The following is a 23,259-nucleotide window of genomic DNA, read 5'->3' on the forward strand; positions in this document are numbered from 1 at the left end:
TTCAACATAATCTCCGTTCAATGAGACGGTCTTACGCCACCTTTCTGGGAGGGCCTGTATGCTCACATAGTACCACTCTGCTGGTCGACGTCGGGGTCAACGTCTTCCTGCCTCAATAACCTCTGCATCATTCACGTACTATTCCTTGCAAAGTGCATCCTTCATTAGGCCAAACAGATGGAAGTCGTAATATGCGAGATCCGGGCTGTAGGGTGGATTGGGAAGATCAGTCCAATTAAATTTTGTGAGCTCTTCTCGGATGCCTTGGGTTGTAATGAAGAATCAGAAGTTCGTTTTCATTTCTGAGCAGACGAACTGCAAACTAAAGTCGTCTCTTCAGTTTCCTGAGGTCACAGCTGTGTGTGGCCGGCCAGCACGCGGTAGATCGGAGAGGTTTGCAAGACGTTGTTGCGATGATAACAGACGCTTCGCGCGACGACTCACCGTGCTTTTATTCACTGCCAGGTTTCCGGAGACATTATGCAAGAGCCTACGAATATCTGTGATGCTCTGGTCTTCCGCCAAAAGAAACTTAATGACAACTCTCTGCTTCTAACGCACTTCAGTTACATACGCCATTTTGAAGGCTACATGCAGCATGCCACCTACTGGAATTTCATGAAACTAGAGGGGGGGTTGGGTTGGGCTGTTTGGGTGAAGAGACCAAACAACGAGGTCATCGGTCTCATCGGATTAGGGAGGGATAGAGAAGGAAATCGGCCGATTTCCCGGCATTTGCCTGGAGCGATTTAGGGAAATCACGGAAAACCTAAATCAGGATGTGGGGGGGGGGGGGGGGGGCTGAAGCGGGAATATTCCACGATGCCCACAACAAATTCCGCATTTTTCAACCAAACTGGCTGACAAAAAAAGTGTTGCATTGCTTACTGATCGCCACTCGTATTCCTCTGTCGACTTGTGTAAGTATTCCGCTTGTAGTATTTAGATTTAGACTTTCATTTGCTTTAATGGAACATTGTGAGGATATTGCATTGTAGCTTTAACCTTGTAGCAGCGAGGGAGGTGGCTAGAGCGGAGCTAACAATATGGGGGACAGCGGTTAAAATCCCAGTCCATCTACTCAGATTAAAGTTTTCCGCGATTTCCCTAAATCCCTCGAGGATGGAACGTTTCCTTTGAACGAGTACAGCTGATTTCCTACCTCATTCTTCCCTAACCTGAGGAAGTGCTCCGACTCCAACCACCTCTTCGTTGATGGGACGTTAGGCCCTAACCGTCCTTCCTTCCTTCGAAAATTAGCCCAAAGCCAGCCACTCTGCTCACCGTTGTTTGCTGAGTAACAGCCGCGTGTATTGCTGCCACAGCAGAAGAACGCAACTGACACTTTTATATACTCATTAATTTAACTTAAGGAATGGAAACTTAGCAAGTACATTCACAATCATTAGTTAATGTTAAGTGTTCGTGTGTTATGTTATGTTATATTAACCGGGGACCTATAAACGACGGCGAGGATCCGTCCCCGCCGCAGCCGCAGTGGTCCGCAACCCCACGACGACTACCGCAGTCCACTTCACCCCTCCGCCAACCCACACCGAACCCAGAATTATTGTGCGGTTCGGACCCCGGTGGATCCCCCCAGGGAACGTCTCACACCAGATGTGTGTAAGCCATATATATGCGTGGTAGGGTAATGGTTGTGTACGCGTACGTGGAGAACTTGTTTGCGCAGCAATCGCCGATATAGTGTAGCTGAGTCGGAATAAGGGGAACCAGCCCGCATTTGCCGAGGCAGATGGAAAACCGCCTAAAAACCATCCACAGACTGGCTGGCTCACCTGGCTCACCGGACCTCGACGCAAATCCGCCGGGCGGATTCGTGCCAGGGACCGGCGCTCCTTTCCGCGCGGAAAGCCGTGCGTTAGACCGCACGCCCAACCGGGCGGACTCAAGTCTTCATACACTTCAACTCAGTTTGAGGATAGCATATTTAAGCGCTGAGAGTGGCCGTGAAGTGTATATAAGATATTTAGTCGATGAAATCACTGCCCTAGAAAGTCACGTTCTGGGTCTTGTTCTCATTCCAGCAAACAATAATATCCGTCAGAAGACTTCAGTAATCCTTTGCGAAGTGAAAGATTCATTTTGAAACCCATACGCTGGGGCCAAATGAGGTTCTTTCCTGTACGGGAGCCAGAGCAGTTAGGTATGGAGGAAGCCCTTGTGAAGTTTGGACGGGAGACTAGCCGCTGACTGAAGTTCTGAGTGTGGTCATGGAGCGAGTTTGGATTATGCTGTTGGCAAGAGAGCTGCTAACCATAGTCAAGATTCCCAGTACGATGTACATTTCTAATCCATCAGGGAATCTCAGTTCGACGTACAATTCGTTTAGAGTGTCGAGCTCATTGTGTAACGAAGAAGAAATTTTGTGGTTTAGTATGGAAGTTATACTGATGTTCTTGCAGATAGACTATGAAACTGTAATCACACTCTTTATGATTTGAAGATAGGTTGTTTGTAACCATCTGTGTACGGGAAAGTTGTCGCATGTGGCCGCTTTTAAATCTCTAATGACATAGCGCACATCAGCTTACACGTTTGAATGCCAAGTGCATTTGCATAACGTTTAGGAGCGAATATTTCTGTAAAAAGCATCTTAGTTCTTGATTATTTTCCTGGAGGTGAGTCGACCTTTCAGTTAATTGAACTGCTCTTGTATTTCCATATTTTCTGTTAATCTATAAACACATAACAGTCTTATTGAACGTTAATTGTAGGAACTTCTGAAGCTATGAGGAGATATCTACAAATGAAGAGACTACTTTATTATTCATTTTCCCATTCACTAATGAGTTAAGAAATCATTTGTAGGGAACTTCAAAGACTTTAATTTCTTCTTCAAAATGGTTCAAATGGCCCTGAGCACAATGGGACTTAACGTCTGAGATCATTAGTCCCCTACAACTTAGATCTACTTAAACCTATCTAACCTAAGGACATCACATACATCCATGCCCGAGGCAGGATTCAAACCTGCGACCGTAGCGGTCGCGCGTTTCCACACTGTATCGCCTAGAACCGATCGGCCACACCGGACGGCTTTATTTCTTCTGTCTGAACTATAATTCTTCTTCGATTTTTTCTTCCTTTACTCCTTACACGTTGTACAGAGTGAATAACATTGGGGTTAGGCTACAACAGTGGTTGCAATTAGTGTTTCGTTCCCTTACCCCTACTACCTTCAGTGAAACGTATAAAAAGGTTTCTCTAAGTCTCCAAATGTTGTAAACGTAGGATTGCCGTTCCTTAATCTATCTTTTAAGAATACTCGTTGAGTCAGAACTGCCTCGCGTGTTCCTATATTTCTCCGGACTCCAAACTGATCTTCCCTGAGGTCGGCTTCTACCAATTTTTCCACTCTTCTGTATAGAATTCCTATCAGTATTTTGCAACCATGACTTGTGAAACGGTTAGTATGGTAATATTCAAACCTGTTAGCACCTGATTTCATTGTAACTGGAATTATGATATTCTTCTTGAGGTCCTAGAGTATTTCGCCCATCTCATACATCTTGCACACCACATGGAAGAGTTTTGTCATGACTTGTTCTCCCAAGGCTATCAATAGTTCTGACAGAATGTGGCCTAATCCAGCGGCCTTGTTTCGACTTAGGTCTTTCAGTGCTTTGTCAGATTCTTCTCGTGGATCATATCTCCCATTTCATATTAATCTACGTCCTCTTCCCTTTCTTCACCTCCCTTGTACAGACCCTCTAGATACTCCTTCCACCTTTCAGTTTTCCCTTCTTTTCTTAATACTGGTTTTCTATCTGAGATCTTCATATTCATTCAGCTGCTTCTATTTTCTCGAAAGACTTGTTTAGTTTGATTATAGGTGGTATCCCTCTTTCCCATAGTGATATATATTTGTGCTCTAGCCACTCACGCTTAGCCATTTTGCACTTCCTGTCAGTATCATTTAGTAGACGTTTGTGTTCCAATTCGTCTGCTTCATTCGCTGCATTTTTACATTTTCTCCAGTTGTCAATGAAAATCATTGTCTCCTGAGGTATCTAAGGATTTCAGCCAGGCCTTGTCTATTTACCTATTTGATCCTCTGCTGCCTTCGCTATTTTATTTTTCAAAGCTACCCATTTCTCTTTTACTGTATTTCTTTCCCCTGTTCTAGTCAATCGTTGGCTAATGCTCCCTCTGAAGCTCTCAACAACCTCTGGTTCTTTCAACATGTCCAGTTCCTCTCTTCTTAATTTCCTAAGGTTTTGTAATTTATTCAATTTCAATCTACAGTTCTTAACCAATAAATTGCGGTCAGAGCCATATTTACCCCTGGAAATGTCGTACAGTTTAAAATATTGTTCCGAAATCTCTTTCTTGCCATTATACAAGCAGTCTGAAACCTTCCGGTGTCTCCAGGTCCCTTCCACGTATAGAGCATTCTCTCATGATTCTTAAACCAAGTGTTAGCGATGATTAAATTGTACTCTGAGCAAAATTCTACCTGGCGGCTTCGTGTTTCATTCCTTTCCTTCAGTCCGTATGCATCTATTATTATTCCTTCTTTTCCATTTCATGTTATGGTATTCCAGTCCCCTGTCACGTTTTCGCCTCCTTTAACTAGCTGAGTTACTGCGTTTATCTCATCATAGATTTCTTCGATCTCTTCATCATATGTGGAGCTATTGGCATATAAACTTGTATTACTGTATTGGGTGCTAGCTTCGCGACGATCTTGGCTACGATAATGCATTCACTACGCTGTTCGTAGTAGCTTACCCGCATTCCTATTTTCTTATTCATTATTAGAGCTATACCTGCGTTATTCCTATTTGAGTTTGTACTTATAACCTTGTACTCACCTGACCAGAAGTCCTATTCCTCCTACCACTGAACTTCACTAGCTCTCACTACATTTAACTTCTACCCATCCATTTCCATTTTTAAACTTTCTAACCCACATGCCCGATTAAGAGATCTAAGGCTCCAGGCTCTGACCAGTTGAATGCCAATTTTATTTATCCTGATGATCACATCGTCCTGAGTAATCCCGACACGGAGATCCGAATGGGGGGACTATTTTACCTCCAGACTATTTTGCCCAAGAGGGTGCCATTACCATTTAATCATACAGTAGAGCTGCATGTCTTCGGGAAAAATTACTGCTCTAGTTTATCCTTGCTTTCAGCCGTTGGCAGTATCAGGACAGCAAGGCCATGTTGGCTGATATCACGAGGCCATATCACTCAGTAATCCAGACTGTTGCCCATTAACCTACTGAAAAGGCTGCTGTCCCTCTTCAGGGGTCACACGTGTGTCTGGACTTTCAACAGATACCCCTCCGTTATGGTTGCACCTACAATACGGCTATCTGTATCGTTGAGGCATGCAAGGCATCCCACCACGGCAAGATCCATAGTCCCTAAGGGACGGGACGCCTCTATAAGTGTAAAAAATATTGAGACCACTTCAACAAAATTATGTCGATATGTCACCTGCTACCTGCTACACAATTTAGATTTAGAAGACTGTAGTTTCTTCTGTGTGGTTTGCTTCTAACTTCTTGGAAAATTTGTGTGTCACAGGTGAATTTCGCAGACAATCCCATGATTGGTATCTGCTACCGTATATGGTCGTGCACCGCATTATGGGAAGATCAGGTTTTGTGGGTCTTAATGTTAATAACCACACTGGAAATCAGAAGTTGATTAAGGTGTAGTTTGCTGTTAGAAGTGCTTCCGTTTTCCCACTCTGTCTAGTCTCATGGCCTAGGCAATCGTTAGAGTAAACGAATTTGTTCTATGTTATTCCTCGAACGTAAAATCATTAAAGGCTGTACAAGGTGAAAGGCTGAAGTTATACCTGAGGCAATATATAGTTCATTTTTGAGGTTTCGAAGACTTTGGTGATCACTAAAAATCGAAATGTTCTTGATACAGCAATGCAGCCATTTCATCGAACTGTAGGAATCTGATTAGCAGTCGTATTGAATGTAGCACAGAGACTTCTATAAATGTGGGGAAGGCCGGCCGGTGTGGCCGGGGGTTCTAGACGCTTCAGTGTGGAACCGTGCGACCGCTACGATCGCAGTTTCGAATGCTGCCCCGGGCATGGATGCGTGTGGTGTCCTTAGGCTAGTTAGGCTTAAGTAGTTCTAAGTTCTAGGGCACTGATGACCTCAGATGTTAAGTCCCATAGGGCTCAGAGCAATTTGAACCCTTTTGAACCAAATGTGGGGAAGAACTATTGTAAGGTGGCTATAATTTCGCACCTTACAATCACTTATCTACATACCTTGGCGTAATTTAAAACTGGAATTGGATATCGTTTGATAGGTTTTACATCGTATATAAGAATATTTAAAGAAGACTGACATCGTCACGTACACCTTTTAAATAGTTGCTAACGCTTACTGCATGAAAGGTGATGGATTGATTTCTTTACTATCAAAATGGCGTAATGAATTATTGCCGAGATCAGCAGAGGTTGGAACGCTAGAGGAAATGAAAAGTCAGGCGTTACTCAGGCCCTGGATGGAAAAGCCCGCACAGCTGTGTTGGTCCTGCTAAAAACAGGAAGTATCCCAAGACGGACGGTCGGGGCACCTGAGCGCTAAATCGCAATAGAGTGGCGGCTGGCCAATATTGTAGCCAGGCCGGAAGGATAACAGGAAACTATGAAAATCTTGGACACAGCAGAGAGGAACAAGGAGGCGTTACCTTGGAAATCATGCAGGCTGGGTTATTTCCGAGGATTTTTACTCTGAGAAGCGTACCATTGCATGAATTCCTAATTAACGGATATAGGTACTTCCCCGAAAACTTTCCGCACTGAACGACAAAAGACTAAAATATGGTTGGCCGGCGTTCGGAAGAATCTGTAGAGAGGGAGAATATTCCGTGGTTTTGAGAATATTATTAGTCTTCTGCAGTTACGAGGGAGGGGAGCCGAGCTTTGCTGGGAAACCAGCAGTGGAGAGAAAGAGGTCTTCCATTCTGAGCATCCGTGTCTGATGGTCGCTCAGTATCAGCATTGTTGCTACAGAAGATGAACTTGTTGTCTTTGGTCTCAGGTGATTTTATCTGGACTTCGCCTCCGGGTAGGGAGTTGTCGTTGGGTACGCAGCGTTCAGTGTTTGACAGTACTTCTTCCGCCTATACTCACGCTGAGACGTTATCAGAACTCCGTCCTTGTGGTTGGGAGTTCGAGTTTCTCTTCTGTAGAACTCAGAGAGGAGAAGACAGTATTAGGTTATACTAGTCAGAGGACCGTCTTCTGCCGTCCTAGTGTTTGAATGACTTTTTTTTTATATATATATAATTTGTGCCTGAAATTCTTCCGTTGTCACAGACGTGTACAAGAACCAACACTCCGACGCACCGGATGCACTATATACAGTGATATTGTTAATTGCTTTGGCTTATTATTGCTATAAAGTTAAACAGCTGTGATCAAGTAAATTTTATTTTCACTGAGGTTGACACCACTGTAGATCATCTTTGAAAGTAGTGTCTTCTAGTGTTGGGTACATAGGTAATGTCAGTCATCTCGCGTTATTTATATTAGATCGTGTAGCCATAAAAAAGGGGTAGATTTGGGCAATTTATCAATCATATTAGTTAGGAAATCCATTTGTATCTCTTTATATCCATTGGACATTGATATATAAACATTTATAACATATAAAGGGGTTTTAATCCACAATAAATGTAGAAGCAGAAACAGCATTTATCATTTGCAGTTACTAGTTCCCTTATCATTCATTTATGTTTCTGTTGTAATTTATATGTTAAAGAGCAAGAAGGAGGAGATAATCTCACCATTAAGAGATCCTAAGATCTGCTTCAGGGAGTAGTCAGACAGGGCCAAATCTTCAATTTCGGGTTCAGTATTTTCCGTTGCGCATATTCATTTTACACCCGCCTGGAGTAGCATCTTGGACTATGTGTTTCAAGCATTATAAATTAAAGGAAAAACCGCTACCAGCTATGAGCTGTGGGTGGGAATTGCGTCTGAGTTGTTGCTTGATTCGATGTTCGTGTGAATACCCCATGACAAGCTTCATTATAAAATTTTGAGGCATAGATGATGGCTGCTCATGCTCTCTAATTTCTATTTCGTAGAGTCCTATATTCTCAATGTATTTAATTCACTGCAGCAAGTAACGTATGGACGTATCTTTTAACTTGGTAAACTTGTGCAGACTTCACCCGTCCCTACAATGTTTATGTTTACAACGGAAAATTAAGAGGAAAATCACGTCCTGCCCCAGTGAGGATTCAAACTCTCTCCATAGCTCGTAACAGTGTATCTGCGCACAGTGGTATGCAATGTGTAAGACGTATTTCAACCACCTGAATATAAGCCAATACGACTTTCGACTGCCTGCCATTTTTCTTTCAGTTTACACCCTTTTGTCACGTCACACAGAGTTTCCACATAGAAAATACACTAAAGCTCCAAAGAACCTGGTATAGGCATGCGTATTCAAATACAGAGATATGTAAACAGGCAGAACACGGCGCCGGCCAGTGTGGCCGTGCGGTTAAAGGCGCTTCAGTCTGGAACCGCGTGACCGCTACGGTCGCAGGTTCGAATCCTGCCTCGGGCGTGGATGTGTGTAATGTCCTTAGGTTAGTTAGGTTTAATTAGTTCTAAGTTCTAGGCGACTGATGACCTCAGAAGTTTAGTAGCATAGTGCTCAGAGCCAGAACACGGCGCTGCGGTCGGCAACGCCTATATTAGACAACATGTGTTACAACGGTTACTGCTGCTACGATGGCAGGTTATCAGGATGGGACACAGCATCACCTAGGTTGCGACGACGTGTGGATTTTCCCATACGACCATTTCACGAGTGTACCGTGAATATCTGGAATCCGGTAAACATCAAATCTTCAACATCGCTGCGGCCGGAAAAAGATGCTGCAGGAACGGGACCAACGACGACTGAAGAGAATAGTTCAACGTGACAGAAATGCAGCCCTTCCACAACCAGCTGTAGATTTCAAAGCTGGACCATCTACAAGTGTCAGCGTGAGAACCATTCAACAAAACATTATCGATATGGGCTTTTGGAGCCGAAGACCCACTCTTGTACCCTTGACGACTGCACGACACAGAGCTTTATGACTCGCCTGGGCCCGTCATCACTGACATTGGCCTGTTGATAACTGGAAACATGTTGCCTGGTCGGACGAGTCTCATTTCAAATTGTATCGAGCTGGTGGACGCGTACGAGTATGGAGACAACCTCATGAATCCATGGGCCCTGCGCAGGATGACGCTCGCAGTTTCCTCCTCTCCCACACGCGTGTTGCCTGTTCCTGGCCTAAACAAATTTCGACACCGCCTCGTCATTATTAGTTGCGTCCTGCAGCAGTGACAGCAGCAACGCCCATCACCTGAATATATCGAGCAGTTGCATCGATGAAATATTCTGCGATTTGCACAATATGATTCGTCGGCAAACCCGAGAGGTGTATTTGCAACAGGTCCGTCTGGAAAGCCTGAAAAGTGACTATACATATTCCACATTATACAAGGTGTGTGGCAACGTGTGTCGGACACTTAGTGATTTATTATTGACAGCAAAATATTACAAAAAGTTCATATGGATATGTCCCCAAAAGTCCATCGTCAGGAATGTATGAAAGGATTTATTATTCATGACAGAAAAACCATACATTTACCAAATATGTCTCCAAAAGTCCATCGTGAGGAATGTATGAAAGGATTTATTATTCATGACAGAAAAACCATACATTTACCAAACACATTTACATTTACAAAAATTGTTCGAATGGACCACTTTCTGCTTCCATGCGTCCTCTGAACCTACGTTCCATACTTTGTCGTAAGCTGTGAAAAACCTCCCCTATATTGCATTTTGGTCAAATTCGTTGTGGATGCACTTACTCAGAAGATCGATATTGGGTACGGGAGTTGAACACAAGCAGCATTTTAAATATCCTCAAAGAAAAAAAAAATCCACTGGATTCATATCTGGCGGACAGGCTATGCAATGGTTGCCCTCGAACAATCCACCTGTTCAGGAACTGAATATCGAGATACTGGCGAACTATCCTTGTGAATGGAGGTGCACCACATCGTGCACAAATCACATTCATTGGACGACGTGTTGAGATGGATCATCAAGTAAATTATACAATTAATGTCTGAGGAAATGTAGATGCATATGTCCAGTGACACGTTGTGGAAAGATTTAGGGCCCATCGACATGATCATGAATGATTCCAATCCACACATTGACGCTAACATCTGTTGATGTCTGTCTTGTCGCAGTTCATGAGGTATTTCGTAAATCCAGATGTGATTATTACTTTAACTGAACATCCCCTCAGTTAAAAGGCCAACCTCATCAGTAAATAAATTACATGCTAAGTGTTGTACAGAATGAAATAAGTTGTCGGTGCAGTGGTGGGTCTTTAGCTTTACTCCTTGAGGAGGCCGAATTGATACTACGAGACATAAAATACTAAAACACTTAATTACAGCCGGCCATTGTGGCCGAGTGGTTCTAGGCGCTTCAGTCTGGAACCGCGCGACTGCTACGGTTGCAGGTTCGAATCCTGCCTCGGGCATGGATGTGTGTGATGTCCTTAGGTTAGTTAGGTTTAAGTAGTTCTAAGTTCTAGGGGACTGATGACCTCACATGTTAAGTCCCATAGTGCTCAGAGCCATTTGAACCATTTTTTGAACTTAATTACAACTAGACCAAGATGTTCAACACTGTAACAATCCATGTCCATCGGAATGCCATGGGAATTTATTACTGTCACTGAACAATAACGCATCACTTGATACAGGGAAAGATACTAGTCTCTTATCACACAGTACTGTTGACGATAAATATCTATGCAGTGTTCCGCTTAACACAAATGTCGCACTGCTCGCTCGGTTGAGAGACGATGCTGTCGTCTTCGACGATGATTGCTGACGGAGTTGAGCGGCACTGTTCTCAGACGTAAGCAAGCATGTTGATGCGGTGACGTAAGGAAACACTTATGGGCGTGTCTAATCCGACTCCGCACATGCGTCGCTGAGTCGACGACTATGCTTACTTGTGGTTTCGTCGCGAGATACCATTCCTGCCTTGGCACCTTGTTCTTTCGATGACACCAATCTAAGAACTGGAGGAACACAGCACAGTGCTCTAAAGTGTGTTGACAAAGTTATTCTTGCCTGAAAGTCTGCCTCATTCAGTTCTTGCATCCGTTGAAGGCGATAGTAGAGGGCGATAGTTATTGATCTTTGTTCGTCATAACTTCTGAAAGGTTTGCCTTAGGGCGTTCAAACTGCACGGTTGGCCGCGAGGCGTAATGGGAATTAGTAAGCGACGAAGCCCACTTTCATTTGGACGGGTTCTTCAACAGGCAAAATTTGTTGCATTTGGGAAACTGAGAATCCACATTTCGCTATCGATAAGTTTCTTCATTCTCATCTGGTGATGGTAAGGTGACTACCGAACGGTACGTAAAGGTTCTGGAAGATGGTTCCATCCCCATTATCCAAAGTGACCCTGATTTCGACAAAATATGGTTCATGCAAGATGGAGGTCGATCCCATAGAAGCAGGAAAGTGTTTGATGTCCTGGAGGAGCACTTTGGGGACCGCGCATTCTGTTTCTGGGGTACCCAGAGGCCACTGTCATTGGCCTCGATTGGCCACCATATTCCCCGGATCTGAACGCACGTGACGTCTTTTGTGAGGCTGTGTTAAAGACAAGGATTACAGCAATAGCCCCAAAACATTTCTGAGCCGAAAACAGTCATTCAGGAGGTCATCGACAGCATCGATTTTCCGACGCTTCAGCAGATTACGCAGACATTCGCTAACCTAAATCCGAATACGTGTAGTGACGTTTACATGTTTAATAAAGTGTGTGTACGCCGTAGTTTGTAACTAATTTACGTTTTTTTCGTATAGTTCAATAATTGTCAAACTATAAATACAGAGGATTTCATGCACAATGTATCAGATGTTGATGGGAATAACGCCTCCCCTTCTTGCAATTTTGTTTTCACTAGCTGAAGACATTTCACCCACAGAACGAAGAACTCGTTCTTCAAGTTCAGGCGTTCGTACATAGCATCTGTCTCCACCATCTCCATCTCTTTTACCACATGAGCCTGTCTCTTCCAAGCGTTGGTGTAGTCGTACAAATGTTCTTGCACAAGTGATGTGTTACGGTGGAAGCTACTCTAATACACAATAAGCGACAAACACACTAAACAAAACAAATGTCATGTCAACAGTAAACAAGAAAGTGAGAAAAATACATATCTGAAGTAAATTTCATAAGCAGCAGTCACTACAGTGAAATCCTTTCGTACCTCTCTAGCGAAGGAATTTCGGACACACGATCGTTCGAACTTTATATAAGGTTAAATGGTTCAAATGGCTCTGAGCACTATGGGACTTAACATCTATGGTCATCAGTCCCCTAGAACTTAGAACTACTTAAACCTAACTAACCTAAGGACAGCACACAACACCCAGTCATCACGAGGGTATAAGGTTTTGACGTCAAGAATACATTCCTAAGGTTTCAGATGCCTGTGTTTATACACCCAGCTCATAGGTACCCGATCCATGGACTGTAGCGTAGGGTCACGTACGATGTACAGGAAATTGTAACTATAGCAACACGCACGGAAGTATTGCTAACGCATGTCGCCCGGTCGTTTCGTGCCTTTTTTCCTGCTCCGGCTGCGGCGGAAGCTCTGCTTTCACGTAACGGCGGGGCATCGTTATTCATTGTCACGAGCGCAGCATTTGTCTTGTGGAGTCGCACGCCGCTCTCATTCAGAAGTCGCGGAGTGCACGTCGCACGTCGCGTAACGCTTGCCACGGCAGACGTAACTGCTCGAAAACGTCGCGCGCCACCTGCGCTCAATTTGTCAGCGACTCCTGCAGCCACGTGAGAGCTTTCGCACGCTAGACAAATTGATTCATCTTCGTGAATATGTTATGCCCCGCGCCGGTTCGGCCCGCTGCCTTATTGATGTGGCCATTTGTCTCCGCAAACCGTAAAAATTGAGACGTCGCTGCGTCCCGACAAGAGAGATAGCCGATCTTGATGAGGGCTCCACCACTAATCATCGTTCAGCCGCTGTGAATACTGATAAAACTTCTCGTGACACTAATTTCCTCGTAATGATTATCATTTATTTATTTATTGGACACTTTCCTGTTGTTTCTTATACTGAGAGACGGAGAGTTTAACTAGACTCCCGTGAAATCGTCTAATTTCCTATCACCTTTCGTAACCTGAGCATTTACGGTATGACAGAGGTGGTTTTGTCTTCAGTTGCCCTCCACTTTAAGCATTTTTGTCAGTTTCAAGGGCTTCCTGTAACACTTACGAACGTGAATCTAAACGAATGTTATATTATGACGATATTTATTACAAATATTCGTGGCTTTTCGATTCGGATATGCATAATCAGTTCGTTATACACTGAAGCGCAAAAGAAAATGGTATATGCAAGCGTATTCAAATACGGAGATATGTGAACACGCAGAATACGGAGCTAAGGTCGGCAACGCCTATATAAGACAACAAGGGTCTGGCGCAGTTGTTGGATCGGTTACTGCTGCTACAATGGCACGTTATCAAGATTTAAGTGAGTTTGAACGTGGTGTTATAGTAGGTGCACGAGCGATGGGACACAGAATCTCCGAGGTAGCCATGAAGTGGGGATTTTCACATTCGACCAATTCACGAGTGTACCGTGAATATCAGGGATCCGGTAAAACATCAAATCTCTGACAACGTTGCGGCCGGAAAGAGATCCTGCAAGAACGGGACGAACGATAACTGAAGAGAATCGTTCAACGTAACAGAAGTACAATTATTCAGGAAACTGCTGCAAATTTCAATGCTGGGCTATCGAAAAGTGTTAGCATACGAACCATTCAACGAAATATCATCGATATGGGCTGTAGGAGGCGAAGGCCAACTCGTGTACCCTTGATGACTGCAAGACACAAAGCTTTACGCCTCGCCTGGACCCGTCAACACTGACATTGAGCTGTTGATGACTGGATACATTTTGCCTCGTAGGACGAGTCTCGTTTCAAATTGTATCGAGTGGAGGGACGTGTACGGGTACGGAGACGACCTCATGAATCGACGGATACTGCATATCAGCAGGAGATTGTTAAAGCTAGTGGAGGCTCTGTAATGGCGTGGGGTGTGTGCAGTTGGAGTGGTATGGGACCCCTGATACGTTTAGATACGACTCTGACAGGTGACACGTACTTAAGTATCGTGTCTGATCACCGCATCCAATCATTTCCAATGTGCATTCCGACGGACTTGGGCAATTCCAGCAGGACAATGCGACACCCCACACGTCCAGAATTGCCACAGAGTGGCTTCAGGATCCACTCTTCTGAGTTGAAACATTTGTTCTAGCCACCAAACTCTACAGACATGAACATTATTGAGCATATCTGGGATGCCTGGCAACGTGGTGTTCAGTCGAGTCCATGACCGGTCCTGTTGCGGCACTTCCGCGTGCTCGCGCCGGCCCTACACGGTATTACGTAGTTGTACCAGTTTCCTTGGCTCTGCAGCGGGTCTAATAAAGGAATTCTAAAACTGCACTTCAAATGCATTTAACAATAGTGCATTCCTTAAATGGTTCAAATGGTTCAAATGGCTCTGAGGACTATGGAACTAAACTTCTGAGGTCATCAGTCCCCTAGAACTTAGAACTACTTAAACCTAACCAACCTAAGGACATCACACACATCCATGCCCGAGGCATGATTCGAACCTGCGACCGTAGCGGTCGCGCAGTTCCAGTCTGTAGCGCCTAGAACCGCTCGGCCAGCTTTCCTTAAGCTCAGGCCCTCAGGCCATATTCGATTGAAAGATGTCACGTTTACGCGTATGCTGTCTCTTATTTGAATAAAATGTACCTTTTTTGTCACTATTAGCCAGTACATGTACATGTCATGCAGATAATGATGATGATATACTTACATGCTGACAGAGGCCACACACGCAGTCATAGATAAAATACTATAAATAATATAAAGGGGAATTGTCAAATTCATCGTCGAATTAAAAGTATCTAAACAGTCCAGAGCAATATGGAATTGACAACGAGAGGAGGATCCACGAGTATAACAGGAGGTGCGGAGTATAGTGTTGTCACTAGAGATGCTGTAACAGCAAAGCGAGTCGATCAAGAGAGCTCAGTGACTTCAAACGTGGGCTTGTCAGTGGATGTCACATGAGTAACAAAGCAGTCAGGGACATTTCCACTCTTGTAAAGCCACCCAAGTTGACCTTTGGCGCTTTGATTGTGAAATGGTAATGGGAAGAAAGAACCTCAGCTAAACCACGACAGGCAAACCTCATGCACTGACGGACAGGGACCGTCGAGCATCGGATACTGGAAATAAGAAATCGCAGGGAATCTGCGGAATCAGTCACTCGTGAGTTCCAAAGTCTACCAGAAGTCCAGCTAGCACAATGACTGTGAGTACAGAGTTAAATACGGCGGCCGAGCTGCTATTCATAAGCCGCACATTTTTGTAGTCAACGCTAAGCCACGCTCGCCATGGTGTAAAGAGCGATGTCACTGGACAGGGGATGAATGGGAACGAGTCATTTAGACAGATGAATCACATTATATCCAGCAGTAACCAAATAAAACTGGTTAGGTTTGGCGAATACCTGGAGAACATTACCTGGGATCATGTGTAGCCCCACTGCTGACAGACGGAGGAGGTGGTGTTACAGCATGGGTGTGGTTGGGATGTGGTCCTCTTACTCCTCTTAAGAAACCGCGAAGTGCGGAAGGGTATGAACGCCTTTAACAGCATCGTATACTGCAAACTGTAGAGGAACCGTTCGGAGACGATGATTATCTGTACCAATAGGGCCGCCCTCTGTGGCCGAGCGGTTCTAGGCGCTTCAGTCCGGAACCGCACTGCTGCTACGGTCGCAGGTTCGAATCCTGCCTCGGACATGGATGTGTGTGACGTCCTTAGGTTAGTTAGGTTTAAGTAGTTCTAAGTTCTAGGGGACTGATGACCTCAGATGTTAAGTCCCATAGTACTTAGAGCCATTTGAACCATTTTTGTACCAATAGGACAATGCACCGGTCATAAAGCTGCATCTGTGAGGCAGTGGTTTGTGGACAAAAACATTCCTGAAATGGACGGGCCTGCCCGGTGTCCCGACCTGAACCCAATGGAACACTTTCGCTCCAGTCCCCAACGTCCAACATCACTTTATGCTCTTGAGGAGTAAAAGGCTGGCATTCCTCCACAGACACCTCACTGAAAGTGTCCCCAGTATATTCAAGCCGTCGTAAAGGCGAAAGGTGGACACATCCCATATGATTGTCCCCTAATAGGTGTCCGAATGCTTCGGATCAGATAGCATGTCATACATCACAGGCCAGTATCCGTACCAACAGACTTTAGGTCGCATTACGAAACTTGGTTTACATCTATTACCAAATGGGATGATATTTGATTCTTCATCAGCTGTATTTTCGACCAAGTGATCAGTCAGTACCAGAAGGGTCTCGTTTGTGTAGTTATATATCACTTGCCATGGCGCTTAGGACTCGTCAGTTTCTTTACTTTGAGAAAACAGTATCTAAGAAACCAAAAAGAATATTTACATTAAATTGTCATGGATTGACGCTTGTGTTATACACAGTCCAGTCACATTAATGCGACCACCTCTCGAAAGCCTGAATAACCACCTTTTGCAGAGCGGTCGGCTGCGAGACGAGAGGGAAGAGAGTCAATGAGGTTGTGGTAGATGGTCCCATTAATGTGAGTGGACAGTGTGTGACACAACCGTCAACCCATGCTAACTTATCGTAAATATTCTTTTTGTTTTCTTGGATATTGTTTGCTCAAAGCGAAGAAACTGACCAGTCCTAAGCGCCATGACACAAACGAGACCCTTCTAGTACTGGCTGATCAACAGGGATGTGGAGCCATTCAGACCCTAGCGCCGTGGCCAGCTGCGCAAGGTCGTCGGTTGAGGGATCTATGGCGTGAACAGACCGATCGACGTTGTTGTACAGATTATCGATGGGGCTCAAATCCGGGGATTTTGATGGCCAGAAGAGTACGCCATACTCATCCTGGTACGCACGTACGATCCGAGCTGAATGACACGTTGCATTGCCTTGCTGGTATATGCCATGGTGCCCAGGAGAAACAAACTGCACTTGGGGATGGAAATGGTTCCCAAGGATAAATGCACACTTCTGGTGATCCACTGCGCCTTTCAGAAGGACGAGATCACCTAGGGAATGCATGAAAACATTCCTCAGAGCATAACGCTCCCTCCTGTGTCCTAGACCTTTCCGAAAATTGTTGCAGGGTGTTGGTTTTGAGTCCGATGGAGCATAAAACGTGATTCGTCTGAAAATATCACCTGCCACCACCAACTGGACCTTCAGTTGTGGTATTGGCGTGTAAATGCCAGTCTACGTCGCCGATGAACAAGAATCAGCATAGGTGCATGACCCATTCACCTGCTGCGGAGGCCCATAGGCAGGAACATTCGATAAATAGTCGTTGGGTAGACGCTGCTGGTAGCCTCTTGGTTCATCTGAAAGATCAGTTGCCCAACAGTTGCGCGCTCATCCGCCAGTTCACATTCTTTTAATTCTGTATGTGTGTGTACCATTGTAACCTCGGCGCCGGTTTTGGATAGCGTCATTTTGTCATACACGATATACTTTAACCACGGCAGCATGCGAACAGTTTACAGAGTTAGCCGTTCCGAAAATAGACCCATCCCTGACCCGAAAGCCAGTGATCGTGACCTTTTGGACGCCAGGTAAATCGCTCCGTTTCCGCATCGCGACAACGACTGTACTGATTTCCGAGTCCCCACCCCCCACGCTCATCCCCGCCCCTCCCCCCCCCCCCCCAACACACCTAATATAACCTCCACTGCTAGTGCTGCTACCTGTAGTGCGTGAGTGGTTATTGCATATTGACCTCGAACACAGCAGTCGTTCACATTAATGTGACTGGAGATACGATATTTGGTACAGGTATCTATATCACTGGGTCTTGTAGAGTAGATACGATATTTGGTATCTATATCAATCAGGAAGAAAACATCGATATCAACAACGTATCAAGTTACTGATTTCGTGCGTGTTTTTAAGCTCTTCTTGAGACTCTTTTACAGTACCAGGAGAAATGGATAAATTAGTGAATGTTTTCATAACAAATTTGGGTATAAAATTAGATAAAAACCTTGAAAGTGAAGTACAGATATAAGTTTTTTGCCATTCATTTAGAATTTGCCTCAGAATATGTTTTTGTAAGAACTGTATCGACTTTAACATCAATACCTGAACCACCTTTCCACAGTACTAGGTACATTCTTAATATTTTTTCACATGTTGCCGAAATCTATTATTCATTACTAGTATGGCACAATTTTCGCCGTTGAAATTTTGGTCTTGCTTACTGTATATACTCTACAAGCATTTTAACTCTCATTAAACTAATATCAAAATATTATTATTTTCCTCGACACTATTCGATACTCCTGATTGCAGTATTCTGAAATTTCTTACGTTAATTGGAAATTATCGAATACTTGACATCGATACGATTTCAAAACAAAGGTATCGATACCTACTCATGTCAGGAATGTAGGGACATCCCCAGGCATAGAATCAAAAATGGCTTGGATGTGACAGGAGGAAGTCTCCCTCAAAGTATTCTTGATTCGAGTCCGTAAGGCGTCAGCAATTGTTGCAGTAGGAAGTCATTAGCGACCTGGTATATTCCAGATTTGTTCGATGGGAGGCTGAGCAAGAACTCGAACAATCTTCGTCGTATGTGACTGAGTATTTTCGTGCTGAACTTTATATTCAGTTCTTTATAAACAGTCCTCTGATGGTGGAAGTGGAATCGGCAGTTACGGTCAAACCATCATATTCGGAGTTTGTCAGTTATGACATATCGCTGCTGCTAGATTTCTTACCGGTATGTTCGATCAACACAAAGTGTTACGGAATTGATTCGTGAACTCGGGAACCGTGGAAGGAAAAAGGAGTTCTTTCCCCTAAACACTATGGAGAAAGTTTACAGAACCGGCATTTGCGATAGACTGCAGAAGAATCCTGTTCTCACCAGCATACATCTCGCATGAGGATCGATAATCAAAAATCAAGTTTCGTACTGAAATGTATAAACAGTTGTTTCCCTTCCCTCCATTTGTTAGAGGAACAGGAAAGGGCATGACTAACAATACTAAAGGTACCCTAGGCCATGCACTGTGTGGTGGCTTGCGGAATGTGTATATGTATGTAGATAACAATGCTGTCTGGTAGAGTGCTATCAACACGGCAGCGGCAACACGCTTCCGGATATCACTGTAGTTAGGGTGAAGTGCATCGCGTTCGAAACCAGAACGTTTTTACACGCAGCACGTTAGCGGCGGCGTTTACGTGGAACTTGCAGTCTGAGACATTTTCGGACTTCTAGAACCTGGAAACAGACGCATTTTTATCCGTGGAACTAATCCACCCTTCAACAGCCCACAGAAATGACTCACGCAAAAAGCCAAACTAAAATAAATGCAAGTATCGAATGTATTCGAATTTTAAAGACGATCCCTTGTTATCAAAAACTACCGTGATTACAAAAAGCTAGGGTCATAAATTGTAAAAATGTGGAGTAAGTGTGAAAATAGTACTTAATTTTCTATATACATGGAACGTGTGACCTACTTTCAAGTTGTGTTTCGAGTTTGTTGCACGACGCGGAATTCACTTTATATCTGGTTAAATATCCATGCATTAACTGACATCATGCACTCGCCACGTTGTTTGACCCGCTAGCGCTTGTGAATACCTAGGCACTGCGTTCCATGCTCTTGCCGATGGCGTAACAAACGAATTCAGTTCCAGATAAATGAACCGGAACTGAAGTGCGTTTGGTTTGTTGTGTTTCAGGTGCGACAAACGAACGGAAGCTAGCAGCCGTTGACCAGCGGCTGTCTGAAGTTGCAGGGGACACCTCACACCTCACATCAAAGCACTCTTCCTTCTCCACAAGCGCAGCCCGCTGGATTTCAGAACGATCCGCGAAAGTTTGAAAGAGCTGCCGTGTAAGCATGTTTGTGTACAAGAAAAATGTGATATAAGACTTTAGAAACAAACGAAAGGGTCTGTGAAATTCCCACTGTATGCTGTCATACGAAATGTGAAATACACGAGAGTGACTGTAATGAAAAGTGTAAAATTATGCCAAACCTTGCTTTATCCTTTTTGCCACAACACTTAAAAACACAAGGTTATGAGAGCAGAGTAAGAAGCAAAGAAATTTTTACAACATGCCTCAAGTGATTCCGAAGATCTTGGACTTAACAGAATTAGCGCTGATCGCTGTTCACGTTTCTGATTCAGTTTGCAGTAATTTACAGAATCCACTTCTGTATTTTTGATCGAAGAAGTAAAACATTTTTAACTGTAGCAGTTTTTAGTAAAGCACTAGAAGCTGATAAATGAGCAACATTCCACTTGCTACTAGTGTCGGTCAATACGATCATCATCTGGCTACATAAAACGCCATTGGAGTGTATCTGTCATTATTACTTTTTGCGTCTACTAGAAACTTGAAGAATAGGATTCCATTACATATCACTCATACTGCTATCGTCATACTAAACAATCATAACTGTCACCATATCAATATTCCCTACTTACTTTCGCCTACTTACGTCATTCCTACTGCATCGTACGCATGTTGATTAGTATTTAAAGCATTGCATTTATTGTCCATAACTGTTCTGTAAGAACTGTACCACGAGAATATCGTGAGGACAGGAGGTTAAATACAGCCAAGCGAGCAAGTAACTGACGTTTTTTTATGTCTTTCTCTCCATTCCTGCGTATTTTAATTTAATTTAAATTTATTTTGTATAATACTAAGACATCTTTTAATGGAAGAAATATTTCTCTTGGTAGCAAGGAAATTATAAGACATCATTTAAGATAGCATTTTAGGCAACATAAGATGTAATGTGTGGAGATGTGGATTGCAGAATGATGTGTTAAGCCATGGAAGTGATTGTACTCAACGAGCCTAGGTGCTGCGTGTACCCAAATGAAGGTACAAAAAGACATTACTTAAACTCTGTATTTTATGACAAACCTCCCTCTTTAAGAAAGTTGAGAGGAGAGATATCAATAACTGCGGAACTGTTTCACTGCTAACATCAATTTCCAAAATTTTTGAGGTGGTGACGTATTCTAGAACAGTATCTCGCCTGAGCAACAATAATATTCTCAACAAGTCACAGTTTGGATTTCAGAAGAGTTGCTCTAATGAGAATATCATTTACATGTTCACTCACTAAATTTTGCAAGCATTAAATTATAAAATAGCACCGGCTGGTGTTTTATGCGACCAGTCTAAGGTATTTGGCTGCGCGAATCACAGTATTCTCATAGATAAATCGAAGTTTCATGGGATTAATGGTATAGTCAACCAACGGATAATGTCATAACTAACCAAATAAAGGAAAGTTGTTCTTAATAATGTAACCAATGTAGTCCCGGCACATTATTTTGAGTGGGGAAAAATAAAGTATAGAGTTCCCCAAGGCTCAGTCCTAGATGCGCTACGGTTCCTCATACGTCTAAGCAATCTTCCGTCTAATATACAACAAGAAGAACAGTTCTTTTGCGGTGGTGTTAGCATTGTAATCAATACAAGCAGACATATAGAAACAGTAGAAATGGTAAACACTGTTGTTAAAACTATCATTGACTAGTTTTCTGCAAATCACAACATATTCAGTTCTGCACACCTAGGAATAATACCGGTTATAAGTGTAAGAAATAATAAATAGTTTGGAAACTTCAAAATTCTTAGGTGTTCATGTTGATGAAAATTTAAACTGAAGAAGCACATTTTGGAACTCCTAAACAAACATAGTTCAGCTACATTTGCAGTTAGAATCACTACAAATCATGGAGAGAGACAAATGAGCAAACTGACATACCTTCTTTCAATAATGCCATATGGAATAAAGAAAAACTTACTTCACCAATTCTTTTGGCATAATTTCGTTTTATTAAGTCCTGAATTTTAACATTCGATATCGTGCAGGCCTAGTACCTCTACTGGGAACTTCAGCTCCACTCTTGGCAATACGTTACGCAAGCACAAAATTATGTAGCACCGTAGCTGCATATAATCTGTATGTCCCTATTCAAAGTGGTTTACAAATCAGAGGAAATAAACTTCGCACCATCTCGTAAAATATCATACCTAAACATGTACTGGGGCATTCAAACTAGCCTTCTAATTGACAATGGCTTCGTTTTTCCCCCTTTTACGTGTAATATCTCACAGCCATTTACTGCCCGTGCTGCATATGGTGACACTTTGTAGTTTCAGATTGTTGTCATATCAGTTTCTCATATGTATCAATCACAGAAATTAATTTGAACGAAAGTAGTTCACATTAATTTTTTGCTATAGTCATTCACATTAAATTTTCTAATAAAATTGTTTCCTTACGTGAACCTGTTTTTTATTTGAAAGAAACTATTATGCCATTGGCTACTAGCTAATGTCATTGATCAGTATTAGAAAACGTCACACAAAGATTACATTTAATGCTTTCTTTTGTCATCACGTCGAGATCGAACTTGCACTGTGGGAAGTGCGACATGTAATTGCATTCGGCACTTTCGCTGAATTGCGTAGTATCCTAAGCTCACACTTATGAATATCTATGTTTAGAACGAAAAAAGTGTAGCCCACGTATGGGATAAGTTACCGTACCAGCACTTAGTAAATTAGGTCAGTACATCCTGTGTCTTGAAATGAAAACGTATCTGGGACTGTCCTATATTTTACCATTCGGCGAGAATATGGGACGCCGTTACATGTTCTTCTTCCCACTCACCTGTTTGGATCGGAAATATATAACGTAACTTTTATGTGATGTTGCTAACAAAGAAGGGATCGAAATTAGCTTAACGACAATGAAATGAAGTGTATATTTCATATAAAAATCAGTCTCTCTCAAGGAAAGGGTATTTCTTACTTATTTTTACAAACTATTACGACTTTCATTTTGGTAATAAAGAGTTGAAGCTGGCATGGTGTTAGCTAATCTTTCAATCTGAGGGCTAGTGAGTTTGTTTGCTGTTACTTACGATGAAAGTCAGAAGCTGAGCACAGTATGCTGGCCGAAAAATACTGTGTGTTTAAATATGTGTACCTGCGCCT

The 23,259-nt window shown here is 43.2% G+C and overlaps 1 long non-coding RNA gene across 1 annotated transcript in view; it reads left to right on the forward strand.

Annotated features, from left to right (window-relative positions):
* Positions 1-20,248, forward strand: part of LOC126184585 (uncharacterized) — a 63,753-nt gene extending 43,505 nt beyond the window's left edge. The window contains exon 2 of the long non-coding RNA XR_007536846.1: positions 19,968-20,248. This is a non-coding gene — a long non-coding RNA (uncharacterized LOC126184585). The remainder of the gene's footprint in view (positions 1-19,967) is intronic.
* Positions 20,249-23,259: the final 3,011 nt, after the last annotated feature.

The sequence above is a fragment of the Schistocerca cancellata genome, chromosome 4 (assembly GCF_023864275.1).
Source record: "Schistocerca cancellata isolate TAMUIC-IGC-003103 chromosome 4, iqSchCanc2.1, whole genome shotgun sequence".
Classification (NCBI taxonomy): Eukaryota; Metazoa; Arthropoda; class Insecta; order Orthoptera; family Acrididae; genus Schistocerca; species Schistocerca cancellata.